This window comes from Poecilia reticulata, chromosome 15 (assembly GCF_904066995.2).
Source record: "Poecilia reticulata chromosome 15, P_reticulata-male-v2, whole genome shotgun sequence".
Lineage (NCBI taxonomy): Eukaryota > Metazoa > Chordata > Actinopteri > Cyprinodontiformes > Poeciliidae > Poecilia > Poecilia reticulata.
The window spans coordinates 9,642,550-9,660,813 of NC_088844.1; the positions used below are offsets into that span (position 1 = coordinate 9,642,550).

At 40.6% G+C, this 18,264-nt stretch overlaps 1 long non-coding RNA gene across 1 annotated transcript in view; it reads left to right on the top strand.

Annotated features, from left to right (window-relative positions):
• Nucleotides 1-6,420: 6,420 nt before the first annotated feature.
• The window catches only part of LOC103476417 (uncharacterized), a 37,700-nt gene continuing 25,856 nt past the window's right edge, over nt 6,421-18,264 (top strand). The window contains exons 1-4 of the long non-coding RNA XR_535466.2: nt 6,421-7,050; nt 8,981-9,090; nt 11,138-11,226; nt 13,346-13,438. This is a non-coding gene — a long non-coding RNA (uncharacterized LOC103476417). The remainder of the gene's footprint in view (nt 7,051-8,980; nt 9,091-11,137; nt 11,227-13,345; nt 13,439-18,264) is intronic.

Genomic DNA, 18,264 nt, shown 5'->3' on the forward strand with positions numbered 1-18,264 from the left:
CATGTATCCTGCCAATTAGATGAGGTTTCTATCTATCTGAAAAGAATCAATGAAAAATGGATGCTGTGTTTTATGCAAGGCGAGGTTGATTTGCTTAAACCGAGCATGAGTGATACAGACAAGCAGAGATTGCTGAGTTTCGCAAGCAAATACTCTTAGCATACACAGTTTCTTTCAGCTATTCCACATTACAACCAAAAACATGATGCATTTTGGGGGGGTTTGTGACAGACCAACACATCTTTCATTTCTCCATTCTTTCATAGACATGAATGACTAATGCTCCTTTGGCTGTTTCTCTAATCAACACGTCCTCACCCAGTTTGGCAGCCGTATCCTCCTAGGTTTGTTGTTGCGCCAAACTATTTCCATGGTCCGATGACACCCTGAGCTTTACTAGATCTACAGAACTTTGTACATTGTTTTATAACCCAACTCTGCTCTGAACATCTCCAGACCCCAACCTGGTGTAGGTCTGTCACTTACGCTCACCAATAAAAATACATTGAGGTTTTTGATCGTATTATGACAAAATGCCCCCCCAAAAAAGTATGTATAAGAGGTATGAACACTTTTGCAAGGCACTATGTATCACCTAAAGTGAAAAGGAGATTTTTGGAGAGCTTTAGGCTTGTGCAACTTTCACAAGTCACTATGAGAAAACGTAAAAACAAAAATAAAAGAAAAAGGAATTTATATCATCGCTGTATCTTTCTCCATTGTTATTCATGAGGCTTTGACCCGAGTACTTCAAAGATTTGCGGCTTCCCTTTCTGAGCGGGTGGCTGGAAAATGATAAAATACAAACAGAAGGCTCCATTTCATATTGCAGAAGTATCCTCAATGCTTAACCCACCATGATTGATAGTGAGTAAAGCAACACCGTAACATGAGAATCGGGCCTTAAAGTTTAAAAAGATTTTGTTACAGCACACTTCCCGAGATTGGTTTCTGCAACTGAATGTTTTTTTTTCTTTTCTTTCATCATAGATATCTTAATTTTGCAAAAATCACTCGCATACATCTTCTTTTTTTAATATATATTATGTATTCTCATCATCCTGAGTTTTCTGTTACAACTCCAACCAGACTTCATGTCAATATTGCAACGCGATATGACCGCACGGTCTGGTCCCCAAACCGCCGCAGGCCGAGGCTCCCACCTCCGCTGTTAGAGCCTCGCCAGCAAATTACACACCTCCAGTTTGTGTACTACAGCAGTTTGGGTAAAGGAAGAGAGAGGAAGAAGGGGAAAAAAGAAAAACTAGGAGGGAGAAAACATGTTGATGAGGTTAAATGAAGCATACCATTGCCTTGTTCCTGCACTAAGCCTACAGCTGGCTGTTTTAGAGATAAGGACTCCGCCGCTCTGTCAGCGTGAAACGGTTGGCTGACTCTCCCTGGGCTGCAATGACAAAACAAACTCAACCTGACAGGTGTTTGCTAAACTTGAAACTTTAAGTGTAAATTTCCTGCAAAGCTGTAGCGCCTCAATAAACTGTCGCTGCAAATCCAGCCATTTTTCTTGTTTCATCGTGAAGATCACGGTGAAGATCATCTACGGATTTTTTTTTAGACCACTGAGTAAGTTCACGGCAAATGTGCTGTACGGTACATAGAAAGAGAGACTGCAAAATATGAGCCGAGGATTTTCTTTTTCACCAGAATGTAAACACTGTAGAGTAAATGATCGCTGAAGGTTACTTGTGAGCATGTAAGTAACAAGATGCGCACATGTTAAACCGTCAGCTACTGAAAAATAACACAACAAAACATCAAGAACGAAATATTTTTTCTAGAAATGCAGCAATCAGAAGTTTGTCCCTTTTTCTACCATCTCTGCTTTTTGTAAAGCTCTCACATGCTAGGACCGATTTTAGTCAGTTTCATTTTATCCTAGATAGATATAGGAAGCTGATTATTTTCAGGGTTATAGGTGATGTATGAGAGAGAGCAATCACTGTAAAACAGGACTTTACTATGTTAAAAAGAAAGACAAAATGAGTGCAGAATTGACATGTTGAGTGATTTTTTTATTAGGGATTGGCTCGGCTAGCACATCTAGCATTATTAAAACAGTTGTCTAAAACTGTATTCCCTGGACAATCGAGGCTCTTAACTTTTTTAACAAAGGTTGAAAAATCCCAACCAGCAGCGCTGATGTTCTCTCCTCAGTCTTCCTGTTTGCTGAAAGTCTCACTCTCTCTCATTTTCTCGCAGCCTAAATGATTTGGAGACATACCATATCTCAACATATCATTTTACTTTCAATTAGCTCCATTCAAGTATGTAATAGGTACTTGTGTATTATCTGACCTTAATTTAAAAAAAAAAAACCCAGCTAACTTTGAGTCTTCTTTGCTCTGTTACAACTTCCTCACTGAGGAGGTATGTTCGTTTTTTGAGCTGGTAGCACTTTGGTGGCGTGTTCTGTAGTCAGGAAACCAGCAGATTCTTAGAGCCAGCTGGACGCCGGTTCAGGTCTCTCCATCAAAAATGGATGTACGATCGCAGACCCTAAATCTGATCGTAAAAAACATTATATTTAAGGTGCATTATCGGAGCTACTTAGCAGTTTAAGCGAAGGCAATACTCAAAAGTGAAGTGATGGGTGTTTACGAGCCAGAATAAGCAATAATAATGATTAAAAAAAGAAACACACATTCCCAGAGTATGCCTGCATGTTTGCCTCAGGCTTCTCGTGCTCCTTAGCAGTTCATTCCCTGTCTGCAGATATAAAAGAGGCCAAAATGAATTTATTCCCAAGTCACCAAAGCAGTTTTTAATAAGAAGCAAATTCCCAGTTATTGCCAGCAGCGTCCCCAGCACCTCAGAGACCAGCAATTATCCCCTGATGGCATTACGCTGTCTCGCTAACAGTTATTAGCATTAAAGACTCCACTACGGTATTATGCAAAGCTGATATTTATCAATATTAAAATAAGTAAATCTATTTAATATACAGACTTTAGAGCGGTTGTGTTTTAATATACAAATTATCAAGCTGTACCGGCGTTAAATATGTAGCTGTCCTCATATATCCTCTGCATTTATTGTCAAAAACAATCAGATTTGCTTCAGATTAAACCGCTAACCCACTGCCTTTGCATTAACTGCTGTTCTAACCGGATTACGGAGTGGCGAGCCACCTACGCCGTACTGCTGAAACAGGAGGAATTTAACTGTGTAAATAAATGATTTAATGTGTTAAAATCTTTCCCTGAACTCACACTAAGAAACTTTACACAAAATAGGGTTGGGCAAAGGAAATTAGATGATTTAATTTTCCATGCCCGGAGAGGAAAAAATACAGCAGCTGTCGCAGTTGTAGGAGTTAATAAATGTCACAGGGAGAAATTGGAAGTTTATGCCCATGACCTGGTCCACACACCCAGGGTTAAGCTGCTGTACGGCTACGGGGAGCACACTGCGCTCACTGTACTCTGGGCTTGTATGCGTAGAGCGCGGAGACAATGCAGACTCTGAGAAAGCTGCAGACTGTGGAACAAACTTCTTCCTAATTATTTCCACGCAAAGTGCGTTTTTCTGCGTATTTGTTTTAAAAGGGGGATGATTAGTTTGTGGGAACGGCTTATAAATTTCTCCAATCTGAAATTTGGTGCTTCCGCTTAAAGGGACAGTGCAGATGACTGAAAGGGTATAAACTGCTTATATTTTATATAACCCGCATATTTTACTAACCCGCATAGTAAAATATGCGGGTTATATTTTACTATAACCCGCAGTTTGCAACTGCGGGTTATAGGAGAGTAATATATGGCTCACAGGAGTTAGGTCTCTCCGATAAGCTGTCTTCATTTAGTATTTATACAAATTAGTTGGCTTTTGGAGGCCGAACCTGAAGTATAATCCAAAAGTAGCCAAGACCTATTCTCTTAAAACATCTTGAAAGACAAAAACACTGTGAATGGTTTATGCAAATTATGTTTTTTTTTCTTTGACATGTTGGACAATTATGTACAAATAAACCTGCAATTCCAAGTACAAAACATGTTCACGTACATCTCAGTAAATTTGAAATATGTGTTAAAAAAGCTTCTTTTTTTAAAAGCAGGTACTAAACGTACTTTATACTGAGCTGACATTTCTGCATTTTTGTTGGTCAGATTTCATTTGCTAATCTCAAATGTCATGTTTTCATTAGTGTTATGTGGAAAATCATTATAATTAACAGAAATGAAGGCTTGAAAACACCACTGTGTGGTTAATTAATCTACACAACTGTTTCACTGACTAAATTAAGAATATTAAAGTTTTTCAAAGAGGATGCAAAACTCAGAAGATCTAACTGATCCTACTTAGCTGCATATTTCTTTAAATACATTGTTATTTCTAAAACCAATGTATTGTTTTTACTGTAAATTTACATTGTTATATTTTATGTTGTGTGAAAATGTATGCCTCCATTTGCATGTTACCTTGCTGCTGGTACACCTAATCTTCTCTATTGAGGTAACAAAGAAAATCCCAGTGTTCTCTTCTGTTCTAAATAGAAACATTAATATTTTCCCTCAATTCATCTTCTGCATACGACTAAAGCAGTCATAGTGTGTGTATGCTAAAGCTACTTCCCTTCCTCTCCTTCTCTAAGTGGTGGAAACTCTGCAGTTTCCAATCTAATAAATACAGACTGCAATAAATCACTAATTATTTACAGAAGATCCCTTTAAACAGCTCTGGAGTGTGCATCAGTCAGACCTTCAGGTCCCCATTCTTCATACTAATCCAGCGCTAATGCATTAAACAGGGGGGCTTGTTTTTTTTAGCCGGGGTCCCACTGTTTGGATAATCTCTCGATGTACCGAAGCCCCTTGTTGACGGCCGTCCCCTTCGAGCCCCGGCCCCTACAGGTGTCCAAACACTAGCTAATGGATCCAGTGCGATCTTCGGGCGGACAGACGTTTTGTCAGTTGAGCATCAGTCATTGCTGAGCAGCATATAAACCGAACTCTGTGGCAAATCCGTGCTAAACATACATCTGGCTGGGCTTTGCAGACAAACCCAGAAGGGCACCCTATTAAGGAAATCATAAAAAGCCAAAATAATCTGCCAAACAGGGAATTTAGATGCTTGAGGGAAGTTTATCCTCAACGCCAGCTGTCTGGCAATCAACGCGTGTCAAACACAATAGACTTCACTTATGGCATGTGCATAAGCACCACGCGCTGTGGTCTTCCTGCGCTGTCCAAAACTCAGACACCGCTAACGTCAGTACAGAAAAATACAACAAACGATGACGGCAATCCCAGAGACTCCCATAATTTTTGAATGCATTTTATTAATAGAAAATATCCTTCTACAGGTTTTCATTCACACAGTATCCAAACTATAAACACCGACGTGAATGTCTTTGCAAGCTTGGCAAAAAAAAGTCACACATTTTAATCACATTTCAAGGCTTATAAACTCATTTCTGACCATAAAATTCACCCACTTCCCTCTAATTTGTCAAGCGAGCTTTTATTCTGTAGAAAAATCGAATCAGTAGCCTGGGGAAAAGCTACAAAAAAATGTAACTCCAGCGCCTCCAGATCAACGTGCTAGGATCAGCAACGGAAATTAAAAGAGGCATTCCTGCGATTGTCTGCCGTTCCAGCTCATCAGAACGGTTGCCGGGTTCACACCGAGCCGGCCTCGGCAGGTGTCGACGGTCCTGGCCTTAATGCAGGCGGCCATAAACACAGCGAGCTGCTTCTAATCCTGAGAGGTTCCTTTGTGTACCTCCCGTTGCACAAACTGTTTTGATGAATCTCCTGACCTCTGACCCCCTGATGACGGATGGCACTCCGAGGGGAAACGTAATCAGACGGCAGCGGAGAGTCTCGCCATCCTGTTGGAGGAATGAAGTGGACCCTTGCTTTTTGTTTTTTTTTTCTTTTGTCGTCACAATGCCGAAACGTAGTGTGTGATTGTGAAAAGGAAGAAAATATGTTTTTACACACATAAATCTGGAGAGTGGGGTGTACAAATGTTTTCCTTCCCCTTTCTTCTGATATCCTTAAATAAAATCATCGTCTGAAAATGGATTATACTAATACAGCATACTTCCAGTCATGCAGACCACTCAAAGTGCATGACAGCATACTGAGCCACATTTACACAATTATGCAGATCAGGAGGCAACTTGTGCCCAGGGCCTTTAAACCTACAACCTTACGATTGCAAGATAACGTCTCTACCCACAGAGCCACAACCACCCCGCAAGTATGACACAATAAACAAAACTACAAATACTTGGCTAAATGCCTGAACACACCATACCCAAGGTGATGCTTTTCCTTGACTTAGACTTTGTAAGCTGAATTGAAAGATGCATGGAGCTAAATAAAAATTAATCGTGGAAGAAAACCTGTTACAAGTGGCAAAAAAAAAAACCTTCAGGCTGGGACGGTTGTTGACTTCCAACAAGACGGGGCTTAAAGCGTAACGTTTGGGTGTTTTCACACCCGGCGGTCCAGTAGATTCAGTTCGATCGGGGATCAAAACTGCAACATTTGCTGCATTTTCAGCTGGTGCCGTTTACTTTCCCGCTGTGCCTGCGCCTAGTTGAAAAACCTGTTCACCTCCTCGCCTGTGGTGGCGCTACACCAGGAACTACTGAAGGAACAGAAACGAAAACAAATGAAGAAGACCAGCACAACGTTTGTGGAGGTTCTATTTTCCCAGAATGCACTGCGCAATAGTTGCGCATTCACACGACCCAGATTGTAGACAAACTAGAGTTTGATTGAAGCGGACAACTTAGAATGGCCCACGAGTTTGTCAAACGTTGAGAATCTAGTTGAGGATCTGTGATGTGATGTGGCCGGGAACCGTATCAGAAAAGCAGCAGCAGCAGCGTCACAGTGTCTCTTTGCTTCCACACGCCTGACTCAAATGGCTTCTGAAGCTCTTGATGGCTTGGATCAGGTGCTCTGGAACAGACAGAGGCTCATCTAAACCATGCAGAGTAGAGCTACCTGAGGACCAGTGTTGATGTAAAAGACTGAAATGTCCCTCTGTTTACTTCAACAACACCAAAACCTCCCCGTGAGTACATTTGTGTTTAATTTAAGCTTAGCATTAAAGTTAGCTCAATGAACCGTCCATTGTGCTTTGACCTGTTTTGGAAAAGGAGTAACTTTTAAAACACTAATATTAGATAATGGGGGAAAGGAGAAAAACACAAGAGTCGAGGTGTTTTCCCAGACTTGGAAGGTCATCTGGACAAACATTCGCTGAAGCTACTTTTATTAAACACACACAGGTCCCGTCTTCTCGCACAGAGCACTTTTTGTAAGAGCGCCGCGTTTGTGAACCTGACAGTGGAAAATCTGAGCCTCCGTTTGGTCTTGGCGTTTTGATTTGTTTGACAGCGGAGAAAATTATAGCAGCAGGGGGGCGGCGGGGAGCGTGTTGGGATGGGGGTCGGAGGGGGGGGGTAGAAATATGAAAATATAACCGGCAATACTTCCAAAGCACCGATATTTTCCTCAGGATTCACAGCGAGTCTGTGCCTGCTTGTGTTTGTTGTTTGGGTTTACGTGCAGTTATGCGCGCGTGCGTACGCGTGCGCACCTCGGCATGCTGCAGCCGTGAATCATCTCTACTGATGAAATGCTGCGGTAATTGTTTGTCTACATATTGCAGGTTAGTTTCCATATCTCGGGGTTTTTTTCTGTGGTCTCCCTCACACTGCTCTGATTTGACTCTATAATTTTCATTTCATTCATTTATTTATTTATCCAACGTGCTTTATTGCTTTGATTCTCTAAGCCCGGGGTTATTTGGATTTAATGGGCGTCTCATACGTCTCCTTTCTTAGAATCAGTAACTAAACTTCTCAGAGTAAACTTTCTCATTGGAGATGATGGTTGAGTTGAGGAGAGCAAACACTGAGCGCTCTCTGATTATTCATAAATCTGGCGTGTTCGCATGACCTAGGGATCCAGTCTGGAGCAAATTACACCACAAAGAGTCCAGTCTGTGCGTTTGGCTGTTTCTGCGCGTCCCGCTTTCAGATGAGTTTCTGTTACTGGATGCACGGAGGGACACCACTGTGCCTTTTCTAATGTATTCACACCCCCTTAAATCTCCGATGTGTTTTCTGTCGACGACAAACCAACGCAAAGTCCAGAGTCAAGATTTTACTTTTATTTTTTTTTAATTTTTTTTACAAATAAAAATTAAGTCTTAGGCGTCGAGTATTTCGCAGCTTCTAACAGGATTTTTTATTTTTTCCAGGGTCGCTCATTTACTCTAAACAGCTTTTCTGTTTAGAGTAAAAGCATCTCCTCGGCATAATACCACTACCACCATGTTTGAATACTGCCGTGGCCTGCACAGGGTGACGTTGGTCTATGGTATAAAAGCCTAATAAAAGATACTTCGAATTGTGGTTTCAGTGAGACGTGAAAAAATTTTTTTTTTTTAAATCTGGCAATATAAATGATTCAGCATGACTGTTAACTTTCACCTCTTTTTCCCCATTAGCTTAACCAAACCTGGCCTGGTTAATATTTGATGTTAAATTTAATTCCCCTTTCGCTACAACTTAGTGGATCACAGCGGTTGTTGTTGGTGAATCGATTGTTGTCGTTCTGTGTTTAAGACTAATCACTCATTATTTACTCCACGTGTCAATCCGCCACAGCTCTTTATGTGGCCCTCTGGACTCTAGATGTCCTCCTAAACGGAGCCTTTGAGATAACAATTGGGTGCTTAAATATTATTTCATCAATCACGACAAAGCGGATTACATCTACCAAATTAAATCAATGTGAAAAGATGTTCAATGTTAATTCATTTTAAGAAGTGCTCATCGTATGCAGAGACGGCTCTTCATTCATGTTTGAAGTTTCTTAATGGGTTTTATCAATACATTCGGCCACAACGGGCCCTTCGAGAACATAATGATCTTGATATGAAAATGAATTTGACACCCCCTACTCTGTGTGCGTTTGTTGCATTTACTGCGCAGATAACAACTCGGCTCCCCGGAGAGTGTCAGGATGCAACCAGCTCCATAGACCCAGGGAAGACCATCTAATGGCCTCCCAGCACCACGGCTAAAATCAAGACTTCTCTGAGGTTTCGACTGGACCTTCTCTGATGCTCAAAGAATAAGCTTCGTTCTTTCAAATCATTTATTCTTTTTAAAAAAATATTCAGTGGGGGAAAAAACGAGGATATGAGTAACGAATAACTCCTTTCTTGCTATGGAAACCTGGTTGTGTTACTTTTACAGTATGGCTTCTGAACTTAGTCGCTTTTATTGGGGCAGGATAAGCTACTGTATCACGGCGAGTCTCTGAGATTAAATTATGTTACGACATTTCAGCTGAAAATGCTGACAGCTGGCCGTCATTAAGGTGCCAGAAATGAACCTAAATCATCCAGAAGCTAAATAACAGATAGAAAACACTTACTTTTGTGCCATGTGGGCAAACCAAAAAAAAAAAAAACCTGTTGGAGAAGTAAAGAAAGAGGAGAAGAGAAGGACACATACAGGGCAGAAAAATGAGGTGAGTCAGTGGGTGTTACACCCAGGAGGTGTGAAAGAAATACAAGAAACATCTAGAAGGAAACGGAGGATAAAAGATGGACCAGGAGAAAAAAAAATGGAGAAGCAGGAAGAAAGTGAGCGAGCGAGTGCGAGTTTAAGGAGAATCGATGTGAGCGCCTCTCCGCTGGGACGGAGCTAACAGCAGAGCAGACCCTGGATCTCAGGTGTCCAGTCGATGGCTGATGCATTAGACTGCTGATACGCGCCGCTTTGGGTTCAAACACACATTTTCTTAATACAACATGAACCCATTTCCCCCCCTCATTAATCATGTAATCTGATTAGGGTTGGAGGTCTGGGCTGCACTGCTCCGCTCACCGCCTTTCATTTTTTCCTCCGTCGCAGAGCAGACCAACGTCTGCATTAGCGCAGGAATATTAGCTGAAATTAATGCAAGCCCTGATGGCCGAGGCATGGATATGGTAATACTGGAGCTGAGACGAACCTTAATATTTACGGCGTGTTTACACGGCGTAAATATTATCTCGATATTTACTAACCATGTCGGTCGGCTTGCATTATTTACTGAATTGAAAGCAGTCTTGACTTTTATTTCTCAAACCTTTGCTCTCACAGTCACGTCTGGGCTTCAACATTTCAGTACAGGATCAGTGGGGTCGGAGAGAAGTTTAACTACGCTGACAGACATGTGAAAAAATGTCATTTTTATTTAGGGTCCATGAAATGCAACATCAGTTCAGACAGAAGCTGAACCGACTGAATTACTTTGAATTATTCCAATCGTGTAACTCCGATTTGCATATTTGTCGATTCATCATGAATTTAAATGTGGTTTTATCTTTCTAAATTAGTTGAAAATATTTACAACTTTTTTTGAATAAATATTGAGTGAATATAAACGTTACCTCCTTGATTTGCCTAACAACAAGAAGGAGGGGAAAAAAAGTTCTGAGTCACACAGTGTGTCAGAAATCAAACCCTCTTTTGCTCCATATAGTGGCTTAGTTTGCTTATTTATTGGACCGGCTCTGTTAATGCTCAATTAAGCATGTTATTGATCAGAGACCAACCAGCCTTTTTGTTGAAGAGAAAAAATAAAAAGTCAGATTTTAGAAGCCTCCAAGCATTTTCAGTGCTTATTTCCTCAAACTGTTTTTCTTCTTTTTGCAATTATTTAATATTTTTTTCTCTTTGTGTCCTTCGAATCACTTGGGATTTGGTGGGATTTTATTTGCACAAAAAAAATAAGAATTCAAGAGCTGATAATGGACATGGATTAATACCAAGAAAAACAATAACATGTCAGATGTCCTGTGTATCATTTGCATTGATGGCAAATATGTAGATACATATCAATAAAAACACATTAATGCTCAAGTTTGTGAGCATGCACAGTTAGCAATCGGCCGCTGTTCCCTTCTGCTCTGCGTTAAAACAAGTGTGTATTATTTTACGGATATTGTTTAATATTTTTCAATCAAATATTATTGTTAGGTTGAAGGTGCATTTCCAACTTATCACACTGAAACATTTCAGTAATATTTCAGTGAAATTATGCCAGAATCAGCCGTTCAGACTTTTTTTTTTTTTTAATTTGTCTGCTTCAAACAGACCAGAGCCTGTGTTCCTCCGATTGTCCTCTTCAGCTGAAGTGGTGAGAGCGTTCATCCGCACCAAGCATGCAAACTCTGCGAACCAAGGTAACAAAGCTAACCAAAGGGAGGAAGTGACGTATGACGTGCCTCGCTCACTCTCTTTTCCATATTCTCTCCAGGAAAAGAGCGAATGCCTTGAACAATTCAGCCTCTAGGGACAGTGCCTCAATTGTGCAGCTGACATAAGCACACGATGGCAAGTGATTTGGCCTGTTTTGAAAAGTGCAGCGTCAAAATCAATCGAGCCAAAGTGACATTGTTCACTGTCCCCTGAGAATCAAAGCTCTTATACCTTTAAACTGATGACACCTACATATTAATATCCTCATCTTTACACAAAGCACTATTTAGCCATGTTGTCAATCGCAGTACAAACACACATTAAATGACATGAAACATTTGGCTTTTGTAAAGAATACCAAGATGTAAAAAGAACTGTTCTTACTTTGCGCAGGTTTAATCTTTATGCTTTGACAGTAAGCAAGCAAACAAAAAACAGCTGCATCAATCCCTCTTACAATAAAAGTAACAAAACTTTCAAAATGTAGGAGTTTAAATCAGTGTGACAGTCTGGATTTCTGCGTGTGTTTTAAATGCGAATCCATAGCATATAACAAAATGCAAAGGTGGAACTCTGCTGTGCTTGTTAGGTGTGAAGCCCAAGCAAATACTGGGATAATTCACCAGCAGTCAGCTTCCTGTCTGGTTATGCACAGTGCTGAGTTACTTCTTTATGGCTTTGCATAGGGTTTCCATAGCGCATTAGAGTAATGAATTTATTGGAAGGTGACCAAAATTAAACAAGTAAAGATAAGTTGAGGCTCTTTAGGGGGCAGTGTCACCCCTGACAAGCCCAGCTGCATCACTGCATCATTTCCAGCTTGCAGTCATCCCAGTTCAAAATGGGTGCAAAATAAAAACTGGACCTTTACCTTTAATAACCCCCCAAAAAAGCAGGATGCAGTGCAGATTCTGACTTTTTGCAGACTTCACATATTAAATCTAAACAGTGTTCGGCTGCAAGTTTTTTTAAAAGATCATAAACAAAATATTAGAAAAATACAATAACATTTTCATCTGTTATTTAGTGGGGGGAAAAAATATTTTTATCTCAACATTTGTCATTTGCAACAGTTCTCATGAGTTTCCTCAACACTTCCAGTTTCTGAGCTTCTAGCAAAAAGAATAATATCTCCATCTCGTGTGTGTGTGTGTGTGTGTGCATGCCTGAACGTGTGTTCCACAGCGCATTAAAATGTATGCACTGAAACACCAGGAGGGTCACATCATATCGGGTCAAGTAGGGTCTACACACGGTCATAGATACCCCTGCTGTGTCTGTCACTCAGCGCACACACAGATTATCTCTGATAATATTATACAAATATACTCACACAATACTTGTTCTCTTACTTGTATGCTTACATTCATTGCCGACACGGTTAGAGAAATATTTGTCAGTAACTACATCAGAAAGTCAGAGAAATGTTTTTGATTTTTATTATTCTCATTCTTGTATAAATACATCTGATCATACAGCATCAAGTTGTTGGCTGCTTTTAGATGTTCTTTTACTTCACATCTTCATATATATACATATGTATCTGCTGTTGGAGGAGACATATTGGGGCTCTCCTGCAGCACCACTGATGGGAGAGTTAAGTACAACACAGCTTAATCCCAGTAGACCATGTAATAGTGACTGAATACGGTACGTTGTTTACCTGCATACGGATGGGTTTGTGTCGTCAAATGTGAAATGTGTCGATGATGAGAACAAAAACTCATTCATAGTTCAGATGTTGTTTATTTTCTCCATTTTCTGATGCAACAGGAGCGTCCCAGTCCACCAACGATTTATCCATTTCCACTCACAGTGAGACAACGATCGCGTAGAAAAATATATTTTGTTGTCGCTGTCAAATATCGCTAACAAATGTTGCATTCGCTTTTGCACTGACACGCGGAGTTGTACGCGGCACTTCGTACACGCTTTGAAATGCCCGAGCGTTTTGCCTAATGAGCCCTGCTAGTCTCTAGATCAATAAACTGTTAAGTGGCTCATAGAAAATAATGACGTGGTGTTAAGATGACCCGTCCACAAGCACTTCCACTGAAGAGCTGCCATCTTGTTAACATAGATTTTACTCATCACCTGTTTCAGATGGAGATGAGGTTGTCACCCCGGCATCTACAACCACAAAGAGGGACAGAAGCAGTAACAATCGCGCTCAAAGACGCAGATGTGAATGACTCGGTGAGAAGCGGCCTGTAACTCTGGTGTGATTTTTTACATGCTAACATAATACATACATTGAAAACAAATCTTCAGACCGACTTGCCAGGTTCCCTTAAGGGTGCGTGGCATAATTTAGGAGAATAAAGTATGAACAGGAATCCCCCATTAACTGGATTGGACATCCTCAGTCACCTTAACCACAGCCAACTCCATCCTTCCACATCTCCCACCCACAACTCCAGCAACACTCACACACTGGCACACACAGCCGAACTTTGAGGGCGAGCTAGCGAATTCCTGAGGGCTATCGGGTTTCTTGTTGCCTTAGCGACCAAGCATGGAGGCAGATCCATTAATCATTGAGAATGGTTCGCTCCAGAGTGGAGGTCAGACTGATTGCTGTGGATAGGGTGTCATCCCAAAATGTACACGCAGACACACACAGCATTCGCAGAGAACAAAGATTTGAATGAGAAATGATGCTTCTTGCTCTCCAGTCACTAGATTAAAAATAGAGTATCCGCTCACCCAACCCAAACATGTTCATAAAACATGCACTGAACATTATAACAAGGAGCATGTGCTGCTTTGTTACCCAAGCACATGTCGGCGGTACGTGTTTCTGTTTTCTGCTTCTTCTCGGCATGATGGACCCTACTCCGAAACTCACGCGCACACCGAACAATCATCCCCCCCCCCCAGTGCCGTCTGGGCGTCAGGACGACCACGGCGGTGTCATGTGACGTGGCCGTGTGGAGCCGAGTGGATTAAGAGATTGGAGCGCCGCATTTATTTTTCAGGGACTCGGCTGAAACTCTAGAGCTGCACAGGTGTCTAGGAAAACTGAGAGAGCAGAAAAGAAAAAGACGGGGAGGCAGAGGTGAGGGGAGAAAATGACGGGCAGAAACTGGGAAAAGGAAAAAAAAACTGTTTATGGCAAAGAGATGTTTTCTCTGATTGAAAGTTATATTCAAGTCACATCTGTCTTTGTGATTTTACATTTCCTCCCGTATTGTTGCTCTCTAAAATGTTTTCATTCACTTTTTTAAGAAGTGTAAAACATAACTGAAAGAGAAAGGGATTTATGGTAATACAATTCTTCTTAGTTCTGTCTGTTTTGAGCTTCTTTCAGAATGAGCTGCTTTAGAACGTTGTCACTTTAAATCCAAATAAGATGCTGCTGGCCACGCCTCCCCACCACAACTCGCAATTTATAAATGTGAAAATGTTTGCAAAGAGATGCACTCTTGTACCACGCTACACCTTTGACCCCCTGCTCCACAACCATCAAGAATGCAGTAAGTCAACAACAAAGCACTCGTCTTTTCCAGTAGCCATTGTACAGCACACACAGCTTTAAAGGCAGCTGACCACATGTGCTGCAGCTCCACTTGAGTTCCTATGTGAAGGGAATCGTATTGTGACTTAAAAATCAGAAGGTTTTTGAAATGGCTCGTTTTCCAGACACCACAGAAACTTTAACTTATTGCCAAAGAAAATGTCAGGGTGTGTCTTTATGCACTAGAGACCTAAATGACGGTACAAAAATGTGAAAAAAGGGAATTTTGCACAATAGAAAACTTGATGGGGATTGATGGGACCCATTCGCGGAAACTACAACATTTTGCTCACATTGTGGTAAAAGATTTTTAAGATGGTAATTGACAGGCCAAGAAGTTGCAAAATCCTTGTTCTTATGAAAGTTATGTAAAAATAAAAGCTTCCTATTTCCCAGTATGCCATTGGATTAGGGTACCACTCAGGGCATTTTTAACAATTAGGATGGTATCGTCAACTTCCGATTCCTGTTGTTGGTGCATGAATGCAAGTCATCAGTGTCCCATAAGAGCTACATAGCTGCACTTTGAACAGCAATTGTTTGTAAAAAGTCCCAATGCATTTCATTTTGAAAGCATGCAGAAATGCACAGTAGACTATCTGCATTCTTTTAGTGATCTAACAGGTCCAGTGTTTCCGTAAAAATCCAGGCACTTTTCAGTCTTTACGGTGATGCTGGTGATGAAATGAGACTCCTGCGGTTTCCAGTCACTGGTCCCAGTTCTGAGCTCTGTGTTCAGACAGTCACAGCTGAAATACTTGTGAATAATTCAAAGTCATTTAAATCGGAAACCTTTCTTTAAGCTTTGTCTGCAAACCATTGCCAGGAACTGCTACGATGTAAGGTACAAATCAAATTATCAACAAGTCATAAAAAAAAAACTGAGAAAACAAGCTAGCATTGACCAATACTTTGACTGCTACACAACAGAAATATGTGGATTTATTGAAGATTGACTATGAATTTCTCACCTTTTTTGGCTCATCGTTCTTCTGATTTGCATAATTCTTCGTTTTGTAAGCCGGGTGTTGTTGCTAGCAGGTTTTTGACTGTGTTTGGTCAAAACATGTCCGCCGTCTCTCATTTGTAACATTTCTTCTTGTACTGTTGTACACATCAACACCAGTAGCTTAGCAAAAGAGAAAAAAGTGTCCCTTTTATTTAACAATAAGTAGCATCTTGATGTGAGAGCCTTAAATGAAGAAGTGTAACAAACCAGGTTCTCTGCAGCATTCAGCTCATATTTATGACTTAACAATAGAAAACAAACAAATGGAAAAAGAACAAATCTTCCTGAACATGAATAATAATCAAACCTTTTTCCCCACACTCAGTCTTTGACAAATTACTATGTTTGCCTTCTGAATTTTGTGTGTGGACTTGGTCTATAAATCAGCCAAAACGACACCTAATTTCTTAGGCGTTTGGCCTCTGCTTGTGCTTTTAAAGTCTTAGAAATGTAGTTTGTGAGTACATTTAAAAAAAGTTTCTATTTAAATGTGTTACCAACATTTTTGCAGCGAGATGCAATAATTCACATGGTTAGGTGAAGGAAAACTTTTCAAAAGTTAGCAAAAAAAAAAAAAACATCTTACTGGCTGTTCCTTCACCAGAACAACCGAGCCGAACAGCCTACATAATGATATACTGCTAAAACAACAGGCAGTGGTCGGCCACAGATGGCCAAAGATGACCAGTATGTGACCGTACACTACGCAGACCTCATGCAATTTAATTCAGCCACTCACATGCACGTCTATCTCTAATGTGGTTTGTCCAGCCAGATTTATAGAGTCCTGGGAAACTCGATGTAGACGACCACAAATCAGCGTGACTATGAAACGGAGAGCAACGTGAACATTTCCACACGCACGTTCGGGAGCACACACCCAATCTGAGCACGCTTGTGTCGCAGAGGCACAGCCGTGGCTCGGGAGAGCACGGATATTCATGCAAACACACATAAAGCCGCGAGAGACACGCGCGCATGCACGCATGAAATATAGGTACAGCCACCGCGCCACTGAACTGACTCCCAAAGGTGCCCACTAAATTTACTGGCTCCTCCAGCTACTTCAAAAGACCTCCATAACTTAAGAGTCCAGACGATTTTATTGTTTCATGGAAGAAAGGAGGGTGGAAGAAAAAGCAAAGGAGTGAAAGGGTAAAAGATAGATGCAGTGGGGAAGCAAAAAAAAAATTGAATCGCTCTTTGTCTCGGATAATTAAAACTCCCTTGGCTGTCAAGCTCAAAATGACTCAATAATACAAATGTATGCGCACAGAAAAATATAGTTATTTAATTTAGTTTATTTTCCAAAAGATGTAAATGTATACTTTGTACTGGTTTCGTACTCTTTTTTTTTTTTTTTTAAGTCTACAAATGTTAGTGGACAAAAAACTGAGTGAGTTTCAAGACTTTATTAGGTATTGCGTTCTAAAATTACAAAATTAAGATGAAAGATGACATTTTACTGTGATTTGAGTATTTAGACAAAGTTCTTTATCTTTCATGTTCTTTCACACCACAGCTCAGAGCTAACATGTTTTTATAAATGCAGTCCAACTAACTTTAAATATGCAAATCTATTGATTCATATAAAAAATTAATCACTTCCTTCCACATGACAGTGATCCAGCACATCTTTGGGAAAGCTGAGTAATTTCCACAGCCTGGTGAAGACCTGTAGAAGTGATTTCCTGCAGCATCAACGAGGGAACCAAAACACATCTGAGGAACCAAACACCTCATAAACCAGACAGCAGTGACTCAGATATTCACTGTCAGCTGATCAGCAGGATTTGTTTGCCTCTTTCTGACATCATCGATCACGTGCAAAACTGGCAGGTTTTTTTTTTTTTCTTTTGTGCATTTGCTCAATTTTATTTTTGTGAAGTCCTGCAGTTGTAATCCATATTTAATCAAGTCGTGTACATTGCAACACTGCATAGGATCTTTACATATTTGTATAGCTACTAATTTACAGCTTCAGTTTTGTCAGTAGAAATCATAAATGAATGCGCAATTAAAATGGGACTATTTCACATCGTCTTGCCACGAGATCTTCTCATGAAATCTTTTTTTTATTTTTTAGTGCAAATAAAATAAAGGTCTTGCATGTCCCAAACTATGAAGGCAAACAAGGTAAATGTTCTCACACTGAAATGTTCAGAGTGTCTTAAAACAGTTGGAGACCCGGGGATTTTGGCACGTAGAAGAAGCGTGCAATTCCAAATAGAAATGGAGAACACGTGAATTGTTGTTTCCGTCTCATCAGCGTCCCTCGGTACACACACATGACTCACCCTGCGAGTTGCAATTAGCCGCAAGTTAGGGCTAATGATGTAGACACCTCTCCGCTGCGAGTTATGAGGCAATGGGTTGTTTGTTGAACTTGTTAATGTCTGCTCCAACGCTGACCTTTTGCCTTTGGCGCTGGACTAATGATAAGTGAAGGTGAAACGGGGATGTGTGTTCCTGTCATAGGCCCCGTTTAAAGACATT